At 43.6% G+C, this 18,438-nt stretch overlaps 1 long non-coding RNA gene across 1 annotated transcript in view; it reads right to left on the bottom strand.

Moving 5' to 3' along the window:
* LOC138746351 (uncharacterized) overlaps positions 1 to 1,768 on the bottom strand; it is a 30,214-nt gene extending 28,446 nt beyond the window's left edge. The window contains exons 1-2 of the long non-coding RNA XR_011346889.1: positions 1,537 to 1,768; positions 733 to 831 (exon numbers count right to left, since the gene is read on the bottom strand). This is a non-coding gene — a long non-coding RNA (uncharacterized lncRNA). The remainder of the gene's footprint in view (positions 1 to 732; positions 832 to 1,536) is intronic.
* Positions 1,769 to 18,438: the final 16,670 nt, after the last annotated feature.

Here is an 18,438-nt window from a genome sequence, read left to right as displayed (position 1 = left end):
CAGGAGTTTCTATTTGTGGAAAATATTGATAGGTGGCTGGCCACATACGTTTCCTAAAAATGAATACCCTCTCTCTCCCTAAACCACATTCAGCCCAGTGACATCTTTCTGCATTGTCTTCCTGGGACCACCAAGGACCTGATCCATTTCCCATCTCTCCTTGCAATGCCAATATGGCAGTTGCCATTAAGAACTGACGAATCACTTTTTAATTAAGCAAGCAAGATGAAAATCATCCTGACATACTGCTTAAAAAAGAGTCAACAAACCTTCCTAATTATATTACTTCATTTTTATTTCGATTCCCATGGGGCATTAGTAAAAAAATTATGAGTAAAATCATGATCCCTGTTGATGAAAACCCATAACATTCAATGTTACACATATAATCTAGGAAGAATTCTGTAATAAAGGTGAATGAAACATTGAAAGAATTTCCCCCTTTAAAACATTGAGATTGTAGCGTACCAAGTGAGGAAAAAAAGCCAAATCACATCAACACTTGGAGAGTCCAAGATGGCACGGACTCCCCTTCACTACCAAGAAGGAGCCCACGCCTAGCACCAGGTATGGGCTTAGGAGCCCTACACTTCTGCGTAGCTGCCAGCCGGCCAGAGAGTGATGCAACAATGTCACTGCTGGAAGTCAGGGGTACATCACCAGAAGTAGTCGGGCAAGCGAGCAGAGGTGGGGAATTTAAAACAGTAAAGCCAGTCTTTGTTTTACACTCACCTTGGGTGTCTCTTTATTTGGTAGCGCTGCTGCAGCGGACGCTGCAAATCGATAACTTCTTACTTGCTGCAACCAAACAGGTCTGCAAGATACACCAACCTAAGCAGAAAACATGACCAGAAATCCCAAAGATCATAAATTCAAAAGGATTGGTGAAATCTTTACTCTGTATTGTTAACACCAAAGTCCCTATATTTTTCAAGGCATTCAGACAAGTAACTGTGAATCATTACATTTTAGACAAATGGTACGTCAGGATCAGAAGGATTGGAGCATTATTGTTCAAGTGACACAACTTTAAAAAATAACATCTAACTTGATGAAGAATGTGATGCTACAACAGGAAAAACGGATGGAATCAGACACATTCTATGAGCATTGGGAAGCAAAGAAAAATGGATTGGTTTTCCATCCCTTCCTTAGCGACCCAATGACCCCGACAGGTCCTCCTCGACTTGCGACCGTAATGGAGTCAGATCCCACAATGGACGCAAGTCGGAGTTTTGCCCCCGTGCGAGGACACCTGAAGTCTTAGAGCCTATTTTTAAAATCAAATGATTTGACAAACGCGAACAGAGACACAGGGCACGTAAAACCGAAAATGTGCGGATTGACTCAGCGCCTCGGGGTCCTTCGGCTGGGGGCAGCCATCTTAATATCTGTGCGCATGCGCCAGTCGTCAGTTGGGTTCGCTTTGTTGCCCTGTCGGCACATCCAAATCAGTCGCACATGCGCGAACTCACCACGCATGCGCCAACCAGACTTGCCAAGCTCCTGCCCCCGCCCCCTCCCTCTGCAAGTTACCTCGCGGCCTCCGGCCTCGCCCTGTCGACGCCATCAGGCCTCGCACCGACTCCTCGGCTCCACTCAAACACCTCGCCGGTACCGGCCACTCCCAGGTGGGGCCCAGTGGGCTGCTGGTCGCCCGTTTTCCCTGGACCGCGCGGCTGACGATGATCCCGGCGCCGTCGCCAACTTCTTCTCTTTAGCGCCCGCGGCGACGCGATGGATCCCGAGCTGACGACGACGACGCCAACGTCCCGCCTCCCCACTGCACGAGCCAATCAGCCCGCGAACCTGCCCATCAATCCAACCCGACTTCAGCGTCCAATCAAATAGCAGCCCCTCCGAATCATCCCATTGGATGGCGCATCTGAAGCAAGCGAACACACAGGTGCATCTGAGCGAGCGAACACACAGGTGCACCCAATCAGCTTCGCAAGACAGAAGACAGGCAGTCGAAGGAGCAGGAGCCCCTTCGGCCCTTCCATTTCCAACTACCCCAACAACAATCAAATCCTTAGATTTCATAAGATCACTTTGTCCTGGCTCCAGGATTCCTCTGATCTGAAGAAATACAAGGGAGACTATTTATTCTCAATCTTTCCTTCAAATTTATTACCGCTTCCAATTTAATGTCTGTTACTTTTTTCAAACTATCTGCATCTCAGTTCGATGGATCTGATCCCTCTATGAATTTGTATGACAGTAAACTCATCCCATGGATCCCAATTTTAAATGAACCTTCAACAGGGTAGAGAATTCCAAGGATATTACATTTTCATTGAAGACATTAAAGTCCAAGCAGCTGATCGGTTATTGGGAAATTGTGACACTTGGTGTTCGGCTCCTTTGCATGATCCTCTCTCGATCCGTGCTGCTGTGTCCCCTCATAATGTTGTAATGCCATCTTCCTTTTTTCCAATGAGAAAGAGATCCATATTCAAACTTTCCTTCTATCACCCGGTTAAAACATCCCAGAAACAAATCTGATAATATTTGTGCACTTCTCATTCTTCAGATAAGGAAACTGGACACATGATTCCCGATGTAAGATGAGCAAGACCATTCGATGTGAAATTGGAGTGTGCGCGCTACTGTGAAGGGTGGAAAGAAGGACACACACTCAAGAAATCAAAGTTAAAGACTCCTTTATTACACTGACAGCTCTACTTCTATTCTCTCCCCGCTGCTGTCGACTGGAATTGTGTCATATCAGCGCCGGCCTCCAATTAGTCAGTATTCCTGTCCTTGTTGGTTACTGTTGTGTGGGTTGTCCCCTAAGTCGAAAATTGTTGGTCCCTGTTGATTCTGCGTGGTCATCAGGTTCGTCAGTCATCTTGTGTACAGGGAGGATCCCAGTTAGCATGATCCCCCACCTCCCCAGAACCAGTGATTCTGTTCGCTGCTTTTCGTCGCCTATATCTGCGTCGTGGGGGCTGAGTGGAGACCAATTTGCTGGCTTGAGGTGGTCGATGGTTAAAGTCTCTTGCTTCGCACCAATATCCAGCACACTTACCGTGAAGTGTGGAATGAACGATACACACCCAAGAAGTCGAAGTCGAAGACTGGTTTGTTGAACTGGCAGCTCTGCTTATATGCTCTCCCACTGCTGAGGACAGGTCTTTTGAGACGGCAGAGCCAGCCTCGGATTGGTGGGTGTTCCTGCCATTGCTCATTGCTTCCCGCCGTGCAGGATGTCACCTGGGATGAAGGTTGATGGTTCTCGAGGGATCTGCTCAGTCACCGTGTTTGTGAGCCGTAACAACCATATATTGTGGAAGAATATGGAGCCCATATTTACAAAGGGTGGGTATGAATATTTAAATGAAACTCTGACATTCCCTTTCTCCTTAAGGCCTCAGTTTATGAAAAGGAACATTAAAGTAATCAGCGCTCCTGTTTGGGGGGTCCCTTGTCCTCATTTTGCTTCTTTTTTCCTTTCGCACGGGGATAGAGGGGGGATGGGGTGGTTTATGGGGGGCGGGGCGGAATTTCTTTATTCTTTCTTTTAACATGTATTTATATTTGATTTGTATTATTATTAATTGTGTGAATTCTTTGTGGATTTATAAATTATTTTTTTAAATTATCAGAGGTCATTCCACGGGACGTAAAGTGGCCTAGAGCAACACTGGGGACACCCTCCTGCCCCCCACCACCCCAAATATCAATGTGATCCACTACGATCATTGACAAAATCATCGAGGACCCCTTCACCCGGCCAACAGCATCATCCAGCTATTCCCGTCGGGAAAGAGATCCAGGACTTTCAGAGCCGGTAACACCAGGCCCAGGAACAGCCTCTTCCTCAAAGCAGGGAGAATGTGGAATGATTGATGAGCTGCTCATACAAATACTCCTCAACTCTGCTATTTATTCAACAATATTGAGTTATTTTTCTGGACGTGCTCCACATGTATCATTTGTCTGTTGTATGAGGGCTTGGTTGTGTGTTTGCGTGTGTTTATCCCAAGAACGCTGTTTCATCAGGTCGTTCTTGTGCTATCTAAGGGTAATAAATTTGACCTTGTACTTTGGAGTGGGTGCAGAAGAGATTTCCTGGATCGGAGAAAGTATCTCATGAAGTAAAGTTGACTGAGTAGGGCTTTTCTCATCCCACTACCACCACCCACCCCCCACCACTCAGCAAAATTGACTTTATTCACAAATTATTTCCAAAGAGGAAGACCGTTCCAAGTCTTTTCTCCTCCTCCTGTTGTATCCAGATATTCCCTTCACTGCACATTGCTGCATACGTCTCTGTTTACCTTCATTGCCACCACTTTGATACCGTGTGGTTAGTGCCCCCCTCTGCTGTTGGAGGAGTTCCCCTTGGTCTCAGCCTCTCAATACCCGGTAATGAGAGAGTTATGATCCATCCCCATAGTGCCTTCGTTTTGGCTGTGCCAAGCCTCCATCCATCCCTCAGCATGTACTTCTGTAGCCTGGAATGTGCCAGTCGGCAGCGTACCCTCCCCAACATCTCCTCTTGCTGAAAGACCGACAGGTTTAACATAGAACACGAGAGTACAGTACAAGCACTTCGGCCCTCGATGTTATGCCGACCAATGTATTCCAACCAAAATAAAAATAACTAACCCCTTCCTCCCTCATAACCCTCCATTCGTCTTTCATCCATGTGACTCAGAGACTCTTAAATGCCCCAAAGGTTTCAGCCTTCACCACCACCCCAGTTCTTGGGCTCGTCCTATGTCCCTGACCTGGTAGGCATACACTGAATCCCCTCCCCTTGTCACCCTCCTGCTGCCCCCACCCCGAGCCAGAGGTGAAGGTGATTTGTCAGCCAGGGAGCAGATCCGGGAGATGAACCTCAACTGCATCGAATTCAGGTTCCCGCAGATCAAAGCAGGTCCATGGGCCAAGGTGAGTGACCCGATGGCGAACTGGAGCTCCAGGGGTGGTCTCCTTCCTCTGGCTCCATCCCCAATACTGTCCCCTGTCACCCACCAGGCCCATCCCCAAATCCCCCATCTCCTACCAGGCCCGTCCCCAAACCCCTCCCCCTGCTGAGATTGTCCCCAAATCCCTCCCCCTGCTGAGATCGTCCCCAAAACCCTATTCACCACCGGGCCTGTCAATAAAGTCCCTATCCCCCACCAGTCCCGTCCCCAAAGCCTCTGTCCCCCACTGGGCCCGTCCCCAATGCTCCGCCCATTGCTTGGACTGTCCACAGAGCCCCTGTCTCCCACCAGTGGCTTAAACAAGCCACTGTCCCCCAACATGCCCAGCCCGTCCCCGCAGCCCCACCCCAAATGGCCTGCAACCAAAGGCCCATTCCCCATCAGGTCTGTCCTCCCACCAGACCCGTTCCCTCACTGGGACCCTCTCCAATCGATCACCCATCACAACTACCCCACCCCAGTTCTTGAACCTCCCCCTTCCCCACCCACAGGCCTTGGAATATGAGCTGCTCCTGGGACACCCAGACAGTGGAGATGTGGGGAGGGCAGTGGTCCATCTCCTTCCTGGTGGCAGCATTCCATACGTTCACCAAGTTGGGGAATCCCCTGACCCTTGGCACTGGGTCAATTGACCCATCTGAGCCAGTCCTCTCCCCCCACCCTGGAGAATGTGGCCCAGTTCAGTTGGCTGCTATAGTACACACTGCCCTTCACCTCTTGTCCCAGGACTCCTGCTCCCACTTGTCCTTCAATGAGCTGTGTGACCACAGCCAGGAGCTTCCCCCTCCTCATTACCCTTGGCCCTGTGGGTGTGTGGCATGACGAGGGGGTTGTCGGTCATGGAATTGGGATAAGAAAGTTTGGTTGAAACCTGGGAAAGAGAGTGGTGATCAGCCGGCTGTGATCATCCAGTAAAGATTGTGTCAGGCATTGAAGACGGAGTCAATGCAGTCCCCTGCCGGGTCCATCCCCCACCGGGTCCATCTCCAAAACTTTCCTCCACCAGGTCGATCCTCAATATTATCCCTCGCCAGGACCATCCCCAATCACGTCTGCACTGGGTCCAACCCCAATACCGTCCCCAGCCGGATCTGTCCCAAATACAGTTCCCTGCCGGGTCCATCCCCAATCCTGTCCCTGCTGGGTCCACCAAATTCCCTTCAGCCGACAAGTCCGTCCCCAATCCATTCCCCCACTGCATCCATCCCTAATCTCTTCTCCCACTGGTTCCATCCCCAATTCTGTCCACCGCCGGATCAGTCCCCAATACCATCCCCATTGGATCCGTTCCCAATCGCATCACCAACGGGTACATACAAAATCCAATCTCCTGTCGAGTCTGTCCACAATACCATTCCCAACATGGTCTGTCACTAATTCTTTTGTTCAACAGGTCCTCCAACAAACGCTGTTCCCCACTTGTCCCTCCCCAAAGCCCCTGACCCCTGCCTGGTCCATTCCCAAAGCCATTGTCCCTCACTGGCTGGTCCCCAAAGCTCCCGCCTCCCCACAAAACTCGTCCTGAAGCCGCAGCCCTCCCCTGGGCCTGTCCAAAAGGCCCATTCCCCATCATGTCTGTCCTCCCACTGCACCGATACTCTCAATTGGCCCATCTCAAATCGATCATGCATCAGAACTGCCTCACCCCAGTTCCTGAACATCCCCCTTCCCCCACCGACAGGCCTTGGAACCTGTGCTACTCCTAGGACCCCAAGACGGTGGAGATGTGGAGAGTGCAGTGGTCCAATCTCCTTGCCGGTGGCAGCATCCCAGACCTTCACTGAGCTGCTGAGTTCCCTGACCCTTTGCACTGGGACATCTGTCCCATCTGAGCCAGTCCTCTCGCTCTCCCCACACCCTGGAGACTGTGCCCCTGTACAGCTGGCTGCTACAGTACACATTGCTCTTCACCTCTTGCCTCAGGACTCCTGCTCTCACTTGTCCTTCGATAAGCTATGTGACTACAGCCTGGGCCTGCTCCCACCTCATTACACTGGGTCCTGTGGGTAAGTGGGTGGAACATGACAAGGGAGTTGTAGTTGGTGGAATTGGGATGAGAAAGTTTGGGTGAGAGCCAGGAAAGAGAGTGATGATCATCCGGCCAGTGAGAGGCAATGGGGACAGAGTCACTGGGGAGGGGTTAGAACCTCAGGGAAACAAGGGCACTGGATTTGGAAGCAATCACAGCTCATGGAAAGAAGGAGGAAGAACCCTGGGAATCATTGAGAGTGGCAAGGTTAGCGTCGCGGTTAGAACAACGCTGTTAAGGGGCCAGCGAGCCGGGTTCAAATTTGACACTGTCTCTGGGGAGTTGTACATTCTTCCTGTGTCTGCGTGCATTTCCACCAGTTGCTCCTGGTCCTTCCACCATTTAAAACGTACCGGGGGTTGTAGGTCATTGGTGTAATTGAGTGGTTGTGGCTCATAGGCTGAAAGGGCCTGTTCCCGGGCTGCATGTGTCAATCTAAAATTTCCATCTAAAATGATACTCCATCCTGTCATGAATTTTTTAAAGATTCAATTCAAGACTGGTCCAGATAGACAACTCCGAAACAGTCCTTTCAGCCCATCTTTTCTGATGGCCAAGCTGCTTGCAAACAGTCCATATCCCTCTCAACCTTTTCATTCCACAGACCCATTCAACTCACATTACATTGTCAATCTCACGGCCTGTGGGAAGAAGTTATTTCCCTATCTGATAGCCTGATTTTGTTCCTCCATATCTCATTCCTGATGGTAGTGGGTCAAAGATGCTGTGTGCTGGATGTCTGCGGGTCTATTTACAGGCCCCATCCCTGGACAATCAGAGGCTCCTTGTCTCGAAGTCCCATCCATGTGACCTCTCACTCAGCTATCTCTGGTCGGTACACAACTACCCCCTCCTTACCTACCTCTACCAGTCCTTAGTATCCTCATGACAGTTCCAGGCACCTGTTATGTCGACCCTTGATGACCTGTGCCAGCTCTAATTTGGACACTGCCTCACCTAAAATATTGGAATAACCAGCGCCTTCTACCCTCGAGAGCCCGAGGGAATCCGCACCCTCAGCAGTGTCCTGTTGGTGCACCATCGAATGCCCTCCATCCCCCTTCCACGGGTTCCCTGCTGTTATCAGGCTCCTGGATGGACCCCACCCTGGCAAAACTATCCATATTTTCACTGATCCCTCTGTACTTCAACATTCCGTCCAGGGGTCAGGGTTGTGTTGTGGGACTGGTGGAGAAAAAAGCACCAATATCAGGAGACAGGGCGCAATGTAGAGACCCCCAGCTCTGTGAGATGGGGAACATTGCAGAGACTCCCAACTCCAGGACACAGGGACTAGCACAGAGACCCCCAGTTCTGGGAGAACGGCTGAGTTGTACACAAGTCTGGAAGTGGCTGGGCCCAGAAGTATACAATGCTATTTTCCAGGGTAAACTGGAACAAACGCGAGGCAATACACTTTGGTAAATCAGTCCACTGTCCTCTTCACAGTCAGATCTGACTACCTGAATGTGTCGGGGAACTGGCTTGGAGGGGCCGAGGCTTGCAACAAGAATTGGTCAGAGCCGATTGTAAAGGTTCACCAGAAATTGGGTCTGTGGGAATGACATTCCCTCTCAGTGATGGGGAAGAACCTGGTCATCAGGTGCAAGGTGCTCTCGGTACTGCTGCATGTGATGCAGGCGTGGCCCATCCCACACACCTCTGCCCTGGCTATTACTCACTGTTATATTTAACACCGGAAAAACTCAAAAAGTTTGGTCTTAGTAAGTCGGATTGCTGTTTCCGTTGTGACCAGATGGCTAATACTTTTTTGCATACTAAGACCAAACTTTTTGAGTTTTTCCAGTGTTAAATATAACTGATGTATAAAATTGTAATTAATCATTGCTAATCTAGCATTAACAAATTTCCTAATAGTATTCTGACAAATTTCCATCCAAGCTTCTTCAGCTATTATGAAACCTAAATCTTTTTCCCATTTCAACTTATCCTTATCCCAATCTTTTTTACTATCAATTTCTTGTAAAATACAATACAAATCAGATATATATCCCTTTTGTGGTATTGAAAGTACATATTCCTCAAAATCAGAATCAGGCGATAAAATCATATGTTGACCACATTTCTGTTTTACAAAAGATCTTAATTGATAATACACAAATACAGAGTTTCCACTAATACCGAATTTCCTTTGTAATTCATCAAAAGAACAAAAAAATCCCTCAGAAAAACAATCGGATAAATTTTTTATTCCCTTCCTTTCCCATTGTTTCAAAGTAATATTGGAGACTGTAAAAGGAACAAGTTGATTGTTATATAATGGCAATCGTCCAGACCATTTATTTTTGAGCCCCAATTTATTAAGTTTACTTCTCCATAAATGTAATAAATGCTTCAATATTGGGACATCATAAGTTCGTAATAAATTTTTATTCCATCGAAACAAAAACTCATGAGAAAATTTTTCTGAATTAACCGCCATTTCTATCTTTGCCCAACTGGGCGGATCATCCATATTCATTAATGCACTAAGAAATTTAAATTGAGCTGCTTCATAATAATGTTGAAAATTCGGTAATCTTAAACCTCCAAATTGAAAATCCCACATCAGCTTTCTCATCGCTACCCTCGGAAATTTTCCCTTCCATAAAAAGTCTCTAATTGCTTTATATAGATCGTTAAAAAATAAGGAATTGATTGAAACAAATATTGTATTCAGGGAAAAATATTCATTTTTATAGTATTAATGCTCCCTAATAGACTCAAAGGCAAATCCTTCCACCTAGTCAAATCTAATTTAATCCTTTTTATTAAAGGAAGATAATTAATTGAATATAAATCTTGAAATTCCGTATTAACATTAATTCCTAAATATTTAATTTGTGTAACGCACTTCAAATTTGTAATACTTTTATACATTGAATAATCATTTTTACAAATTGTTAAAATTTCACTTTTGGTCCAATTTACTTTATAACCAGATAATTGACCATAAATTTCTAAACCTTCTTGAATTGCTGGTAAAGAAATATCCGGATCCACCAAATATAATAAAACATCATCAGCAAATAGATTAATCTTATATTCCTCATTCAGAACTCTCATGCCTTTAACATTTTCATTTTGACGTATTAATTGTGCCAAAGGCTCAATAACTATAGCAAATAAAGCAGGTGACAATGGGCATCCTTGTCTGGGAGACATTATTAAATTAAAAGATTCTGAAATCTGCCCATTGACACCAATTCTGGCCTTCGGACTATTATATAAAGCTTTTATCAATCCAATAAATGAAGAACCAAAACAAAATTTCTCAAGTACTTTAAACAAAACTTCCATTCCACTCTATCAAAAGCCTTTTCTGCATCCAGCGAAACCACTATTGGATAATTCATCTGAGATTTAGATTTATTTATCAAAGTTATTAAATGCAAAATATTATCTGATGCATATCTATTTTTTATAAATCCCGTTTGATCACTATGTATTATTTTAGGCAAATATTGAGCTAATCGATTAGCCATAGGTTTTGCTACAATTTTATAATCTACATTTAACAACAATATTGGTCTATAAGAAGAAACCTATAAAGGAACTTTATCTTTTTTTGGTATAACTGTAATTATTGCATTGGAACAAGACTCGGGTAATCGAAAAGTGTCATAAATTTGTTGTAAAACATTCTTATATATAGGAAATATATCAGCATAAAAAGTTTTATAAAACTCTATAGAAAACCCATCTTCACCAGTGCCTTTCCATTTGGCATATCTCTTATCGCCGTTTCTATTTCCTTTTCTGTAAAGGATTTATCTAACTCCTGTCTATCTTCTTGATTCAATTGTGGAAATTTAATATTTTTCAAAAAAGAATCTATAGCATCCTCAGTTACATCTTTACATTCCGAAATATATAATTTTTTATAAAAATTACAAAATTCCTCATTAATTTCCTTTTGACTAAAAGTAATACCTGATTTCTTTCTAATTACTGCTATAATTCTAGATAATTGTTCCTTTTTTAACTGCCATGACAGAACTTTATGAGTTTTCTCACCCCATTCTTAAAATTTATCTTTAGTTCGGTTCATTAAACATTCAAACTGATAAGTTTGTAATTCATTATATTTAAATGTTAAATTAGTTAACTGATTCTTTTGCATTTCAGTAGCATTTTTAAAAAATTCTTTTTCAGTAACAGTTATCTTTTTCTCTAAATCTTCAATCTCTTAAATTCTCTCTTTCTTTACTTTAGAAGCATAACTAATAATTTGACCTCGGAAAAAAAGCTTTCATTGCATCCCATAAAACAAATTGACTGGAAACAGAATTAGTATTATTACTAATAAATACCTCAATTTGTTGTTTTAAATAACTAATAAATTCCGTTTTTTGCAGTAACATCATATTGAATCTCCATCTTGGAGCTCTCTGAACATCCTGTGAACTCTGATATTCTAATAATAATGAATGGTCCGAAACCAGTCTTGCCTTATAATCCACAGATGTAACCCTATCCTGCAAATGTGCTGAAATTAAAAAATAATCAATTCTAGAAAAAGAATTATGTCGTGACGAATAAAAAGAAAAATCTTTCTCTGTAGGATTAAATCTTCGCCAAATATCAACTAAATTCAAATCTGACATCATATTAGTTACTTGAACTGCCATCTTCGATTTCTTAATTACTCTTGGATACTTGTCCAATAAAGGCTCCAATACCACATTCAAATCTCCCCCATTCATCACATTAGAATTTGATTGTCCAAGTAATAAAGACATATCGACAACAAAAGCTGTATCCTCAACATTTGGAGCATAAATATCAAGCAAAATCCAAGTTTCATTAAAAATTGTACAGTTTAATTTTAATAATCTTCCACCATTTTTCTCTTCATTTTGTAACTGAAATGGTAAATTCTTGTGCACCAAAATTGCCACTCCTTTTGCTTTTGAATTAAATGAAGAATAAAAAAACTTGTCCAACCCATTCACGTTTGAGTTTCAAATGTTCCTTATCTGTCAAATGAGTTTCCTGTAAGAAAGCCACATCAACTTTTAATTTTCTTAAGTAAGCAAGTACTTTCTTACGTTTAATGGGATTATTTAAACCCAGGACATTAAAAGAAGCAAACTTCAATTTAGACATTCCTTACAACAACTCAACACAAGACAATAAAAGAAAGAACAAAAAGAAAAGAAAGAAAAAAAAGAAGAAAAGAAACCCCCAAAAGAAAAAAAACCCTTCCTCTTATTCCCTCGTAAAACTACAATCAAAAACAAATAAAAAAAAAGAAAAAAAATTATTTAAAAAAAGTAATAAAAAAAACTTCACTCCTTAACCCAAAAATTAAGAAAAAAAAAACAGGCAGGAGGTTACTACTACCCCCTCCTGTTTAAACTGCACAATGCGGTAACTCCCACAAAGCACTGGGTGTGAGATAACTCACAAGTAGCTGATGACTTCTGGAAAATAGTGCCCACCCTGTTCCCTCTCCCAACTCCCATTTCATATTAAACTATCATTAATGACTAAGATCTAAAAAAAAATTAAAAAAAAGGTGTATTATTTTTTTAATCAATTTTATCACTTCGACCACCATTGTTTCCATTTCTTCTTGGAATCTGATTCCCATCTTGTATCTCCACTCTCTTTGGAGACCGAGGAGGACTACGTCGTTCTTGAAATTGTGTGATCGGTAAAGATTGAGCAAAGTCCATAGCTTCTTTAGGATTATCAAAAAACTTTGGCTGATATCCATCCTGAAAAATCTTCAATGCCGCAGGGTACCTAAAAGTTGCCTTGTATCCTTTTTTCCACAACAACTCTTTCACAGAATTAAATTCATGTCATTGAAACATAATTTCTTGACTCGCATCCGGATAAAAAAAAACACGATTATTCCGAACCATCAAAGGAGATCTATTTTGCTGAGCGTTTCTAATAGCCGCACATAAAATTGTCTCTCTATCACAATAATTTAAACAATGGACCAGAACAGGTCTCAGATTCTGCCCTGAAAAAGGTTTCCTTCTTAAAGCTCTGTGAGCACGTTCCAATATTAAACCTTAAGGGAACTTATCTTGCCCTAACTCTCATGGAATCCATTTGGTAAAGAATTTTCTTAGATCTGGCCCTTCTATATCTTCTGGCAAACCAACAATTTTTACATTGTTCCGTCTAGATTGGTTCTCCAAATAATCAACTTTTTTTGCTAGATTTTTATTCTGAATCTGCAATGTTTCAATTGTTTTGTTTACATCTTGCAGTTGGTCTTGTACATCAACTAAACCTTGATCACACATATCAAGTCTTTCAGTGGTTTCAAGTTTAAATGCTCCGTAGTTGAGTATTGATATTCACCAATTCATTAAGCTTAGAATAGACCTGGGTCATAGAGCTACCGAGCTGTTTCATTGAAGAATACATCTTAAATTCAAGATTCTTAACAATCATATCAGCAAAAGTAGATTCAGACATGGTAGGATCCTGCTGTTTCTGAGAAACCAAAGGATCTTCTGTCCCTTCCCTTGGTTTAGCAGCCTTTCTTGCAGTATGGCTCCGTGTAGAAACTCCTGCCACAGCCCCCTCAGCAATATCAGGAGGCTGATAATCAGGGTTATCCTTATCCTTAAGCCATATGTCATCAAAAGCCTCCATTATATCCATACCTGGGGAAAATGTCATGACTGGTGGTGCATTTCGCAGCGTCACCGCTATATCAATCGGAGGTCGGCTCTTTAACTCTCCAGCTGGCAGCGCCCCAGCTGATTCAGCTGTCAATTTCTCGGTGACAGCACTCACAGCGGCCGTTGTCTGAAATACACGCACCCGGCCAGCCCTTTGTTCTAAAGGCTGCCGATTGCCATCTTTAGAGAGCCCTACCGGTACAGAGCGGAGCTCCAGTGCTGAATCCTGCATTTCTTCTCCTGGATCCATTCCACGCTGAGTCATGGCTTCTTGTAAACAGGTAGGCTCAGATAATTTTGGGAAATGTAATTTTTTAACAATCTGTTGGTGTTTTCTTTTACTTTTTTTTTAACAAATGTACCATTAGATATTAATTCAACATCTCTTACTATTTTAAAACTTTTTAAAGAATTTTAACAGGCACTTAGAAACAAAACAATAAATCAGAGTCAGGAGAGGACTGGAAGGCATGTCTGTTCCTAACGCCATCTTGCCACGCCCCCCGGTTGGCAGGATATTTGTACTTACCAGCGTCGTCTTGAAGATACAATAGGCCAGTCGGTACTTGTGCCAGCTGCCAAGGCCCCAACTGGCAGCCGTTTTTTAAATTCCCTGCCTTTTTCCTCTAATAGATAAATGGCGGGACACATTTATGGGCTTTTTACCCCATTGGCGATGGTAAAAACACCATTCTCACCGCCTGTCCATGCATTCATCCTTCTTTAACTGAACTGTAGAAATAGGAGGCTTGTAGGACACAGGAGATGGATCTACTGATCAAAGCGGCTGTTTGTGAGCAGATGCTTGCATTGCAGTATGATCAAGCCTGTCAGCCTCCCACGCTACATCATGGAGATGGCAGAAATCCATGTTAACGATTGGTATTGCGACACGACCCGGGAGTTTGGACAGGAATAGAATCTCAAAAAGTAAACAATAAGAAAGGCCATCTGCTAATATGAGCATCTCATTCATTAGATCAGATGGATCCCTGTCACTCAGGCCCTCCATATTTAAAAGCTCATGTCTAGTCAATTCCATGAGAAATAGGCAGAACCTGGTTTAACTGCAGCCGTGGTGGCAGCTGCTGCAGTCGTTGTGTCCATGATCACTGGAGATTCAAGCTTCGGCTGAATCTTGCATTCGGGGGGTCACCATTTCTGGCGGAAACTTCAGTACACCTACTAAAGTCATATACATACCCACGTTAATCAACACAAGACTGCTTTATTCAAACTTTACAGACTTCTTTTATATTCCGCATTACTTGTCAGGGAAGATATTACCGCGGTGCTCAGGCAAGAGACTGGAGGTCTCATCGAGGAAGGCAGTGTGGGCAAAACTAAAAAATAAGAAGGGTGAGGTTACTATTATAGGGGTACATTATAGTCTGGCAAATGGGAAGGGAGAACTTGAAGAGAAAATGTGCAAGGAATTAGCTGACATCTGCAGTAGGAATAGGGTGGTGTGGGTTGGGGATTTCAATTTTCCTAACATCGATTGGGAAACACAGTCAGTGGGAGGGCAGGATGGCTTAGAGATCATGGGTCCATTAGCTTTAGTTTAATTATAGAAGGGGATAGGTCAGGTTCAAAGTCAAAGGTCTTCGAGTGGGGGAAGGCCGCATTTGAAGAAATGAGATTTGCAGAGAGTTGTGTGGGCTGATCTTTTTGCCGGAAAGGATGTAGAGGAAAATTGGAGGGTATTAAAAGGTGAGATTTTGAGAGTACAGGATCATTATGTTCCAGTCTGGCTGAAAGGCAAGACCAAAAGTTCAAGGGTTTTCTTCGAGATAGTATGTACAAATATCTGGATAGCACCCAGCATGCGTTTGTGAAAGGAAATTCACGTTTGACAAACCTTGAGTTTTTCGAAGAGGTGACAAGAAAAATGGATGAAGGTAGGGTGGTTGACGTGATCTCTTTGGATCTTAGTTAGGCTTTTGATAAAGTTCCGCATGCAAGGTTAGTTAGAAAGGTTCAGTCACTAGGGATTAATACAGAGATAGTGAGATGGGTTGAGAGGTGGCTGTAAGATAGACAGCAGAGAGTCAGGATGGAAGCCTGTGATGAGAGGTGTGCCTCAGGGATCGGTGCTGGGTCTCGTTGTTTATCATTTATATTCATGATTTGGATGAGGGGATGGTTAATTGGGTAAGCAAATATGCAGATGATACAAAAATAGGGGGAGAGATGGATAGTGAGGAAGGTTTTCTTGGATTACAGGATTTGGTTTGTTTGGAAAAGTGGACTGAAAGATGGCAGATGAAATTTAATGTCGACAAGTGTGAGCTGCTGCATTCCGGAAAAAAATAACCAAAATAAGACATATGCAGTTTAGGGGAGGGCGTTGAGGAATGCAGAGGAACAGAGGGATCTTGGAGTTATGGTACAGAGTTCATTGAAGGTGGATTCCCAGGTAGACAGGGTGGTTAAGAAGGCACATGGCAAACTGGCCTTCATCCATATGTACATGGATACGAGAGGGTTGGAGGGATATGGACGGAGAGTGGTGGGGGGGAACTAGTGAGTTGTTCAAGTGAACCGGCGCGAACTCAAAGGGCCGATATGGCCTGTTTCCATGCTGTAAACTGTTAAATGGTTAAATGTGCCTGGCTCCATGAGACATGGTGAGACATCATTAAGAGTTTGCTATCGATCCATGGGACCAGCAGGTTTAAATTAAGCCCTGTGAATGTCCTGTACCTACCTGCAGGAAACTCCACAGATCAACATGCCATTCCTCGGCATGCAGCACCATGTGCGTGTGATCCATTAAATGGGTGAGTACCCAGCTGTCTGTTTTATGGTTTTGCACGACGTCGGAGAACTGTGTCAGCGACGGTTCACAATGTGGGCTGTGCGCCCTCTTGGCCCACTACATATATTTATTTAGATTATTCATGTGGTCATTACATGCTGCACATTGTGTGTTTTTGTGCAGGCACCATGGTAGTTTTGTCGGGTTGCAGATGTACGACCAAGTGCATCACTCCATAGATTCACAGAACATTACAGCACCGATACAGGCCCTTAAGCTTTTCTAGTCTGTGCCAAACTCTTATTCTGCCTCGTCCCATTGACAAGCATCCAGTCCATCGCCCTCCATCCCCCTTGTATCCCAAATTCTTCAATGCTAACATTGAGCTCACATTTCCTCATGCAGCTGGCAGCTTGTTCCACTCTCCCACCACCTTGCGTGGAGAAGTTCCCGCTCCTGTTTCCCCTAAACTTTTCCCCATTCATCCTTTGCCCATGTATTAAGGACTTCTCCAAGAGGTGGAGTCTCAAGAAAACAACCTCTATCCTCAAGGACCCTCACCACCCAGGCCAGGCATTCTTCACCCTGCTATCACTAGGGAAACAGGTCCAGGAGCCTCAAGATGAACACCCAATGGTACAAACGCAGCTTCTCCCCTTCTGCCATCAGATTTCTGAATGGACAAGGAGCCACAGATACTCCCTCACTTATTCTTCATTTTGCACAAATGGATTTCTTTTTTTAAAATGTAATTTAGAACAATATTTGCCCCTATATTGCTGCTACAAAACGACAAATATTGTGACATATTCATCACAATAAATTTTTAATTCTGAACACTGCGCGTACATCAGAAAACAATCATAGCTCAAAAAACAATTTCAAAAGATGAATTAACTATTTCCATGCACCCTTCCCTTTTATGTCTATTTTTCTCAACCCACTCCATGATCGAGACATCTCCACTTAACCCAACCCACATTTCTTCTCCTATTCAAAGCACTCAGTAATACACAAAGGCAATAAAATAAAAACTGAATGCTGGAAATACTCAGCAGGTCATCTACTGGAAAAATAATTGGAGTTAAAACCTTCAGGTCGATAACCTTTCACTGGGATTCAGAAAGATGATCAAATAAACCTGATTCTCTTTGCTGAGAAAAAGAAGAGGGGAAATAACAAACTGAATACGTGGGATGAAAAGCCCAAGCTGCAGAAATGGCAGTGGTGCTGGATGAGTGGAGTCGACTCGTTGATCAGCACATCTGTCTGGATGGAGGGGTAAAGGATAAACAAGACAAACACGATGTCGTCACTGTGAGGTTCAATACGACAGCTGCAGAGAATCTGAAATGAAGGAATGGTGAAAATACTTGTTTTTGGATCAATGTGACAAAATTTGACCTGATAAAAGAAAACAAAATCGTTTTGCTCTGTCAGAATTCTCTAGATCAAGGGGCACAATAAAATAGTTCAGAAGCCAACATTACGAAATTGAACAGTGAAGTTAAAGAAATCGGCAGCAAGGGATAAAGCAGAGTTACATAACTCCCTGAAAATGGTAATAAATATGAAGGAAAGTTTGATAATAAATAGTCTCCCTTGCAGTTGGGGTACAATGTGTTTCTTGAGATCAGAGGAATCCTGGAGCCAGGACAAAGAGATCTTATGAAACCCAAGGATTTGATTGAGTTGTTGGGCTAGTTGGATGTGGAAGGGCTGAAGGGTCTCCTGCTCCCTCCACTGCCTCTGTTTTCTGTATTGCGATGCTGATTGGGTGCGCCTGTGTGTTTGCTCGCTCGCTGATTGGTTGCTTCAGTTGCGCAAGCCAATGGGTTGATTCGGTGTGTCCGCTATTGGATTGGACGCTGAAGTCAGGTTGGATTGATGGGCGAATTCATGGGCTGATTGGCTCTTGCTGTGAGGAGGCGGGATGTTGGCGGCGGCGTCGTCTGCTCGGAAGGAAGACAGGGTTCTAAAGACATCTTTTGTCATCTTGGCCTTTATTAATTAACATACTGAAAATAGGAGTTGGGAAGTTATGGTGAGGTTGTATAAGAT

Source organism: Narcine bancroftii, chromosome 11 (assembly GCF_036971445.1).
Source record: "Narcine bancroftii isolate sNarBan1 chromosome 11, sNarBan1.hap1, whole genome shotgun sequence".
Taxonomy (NCBI): Eukaryota; Metazoa; Chordata; class Chondrichthyes; order Torpediniformes; family Narcinidae; genus Narcine; species Narcine bancroftii.
The sequence above is the reverse complement of the archived record's forward strand: the minus strand, read 5'-3'. Positions and strand labels throughout refer to the sequence as shown.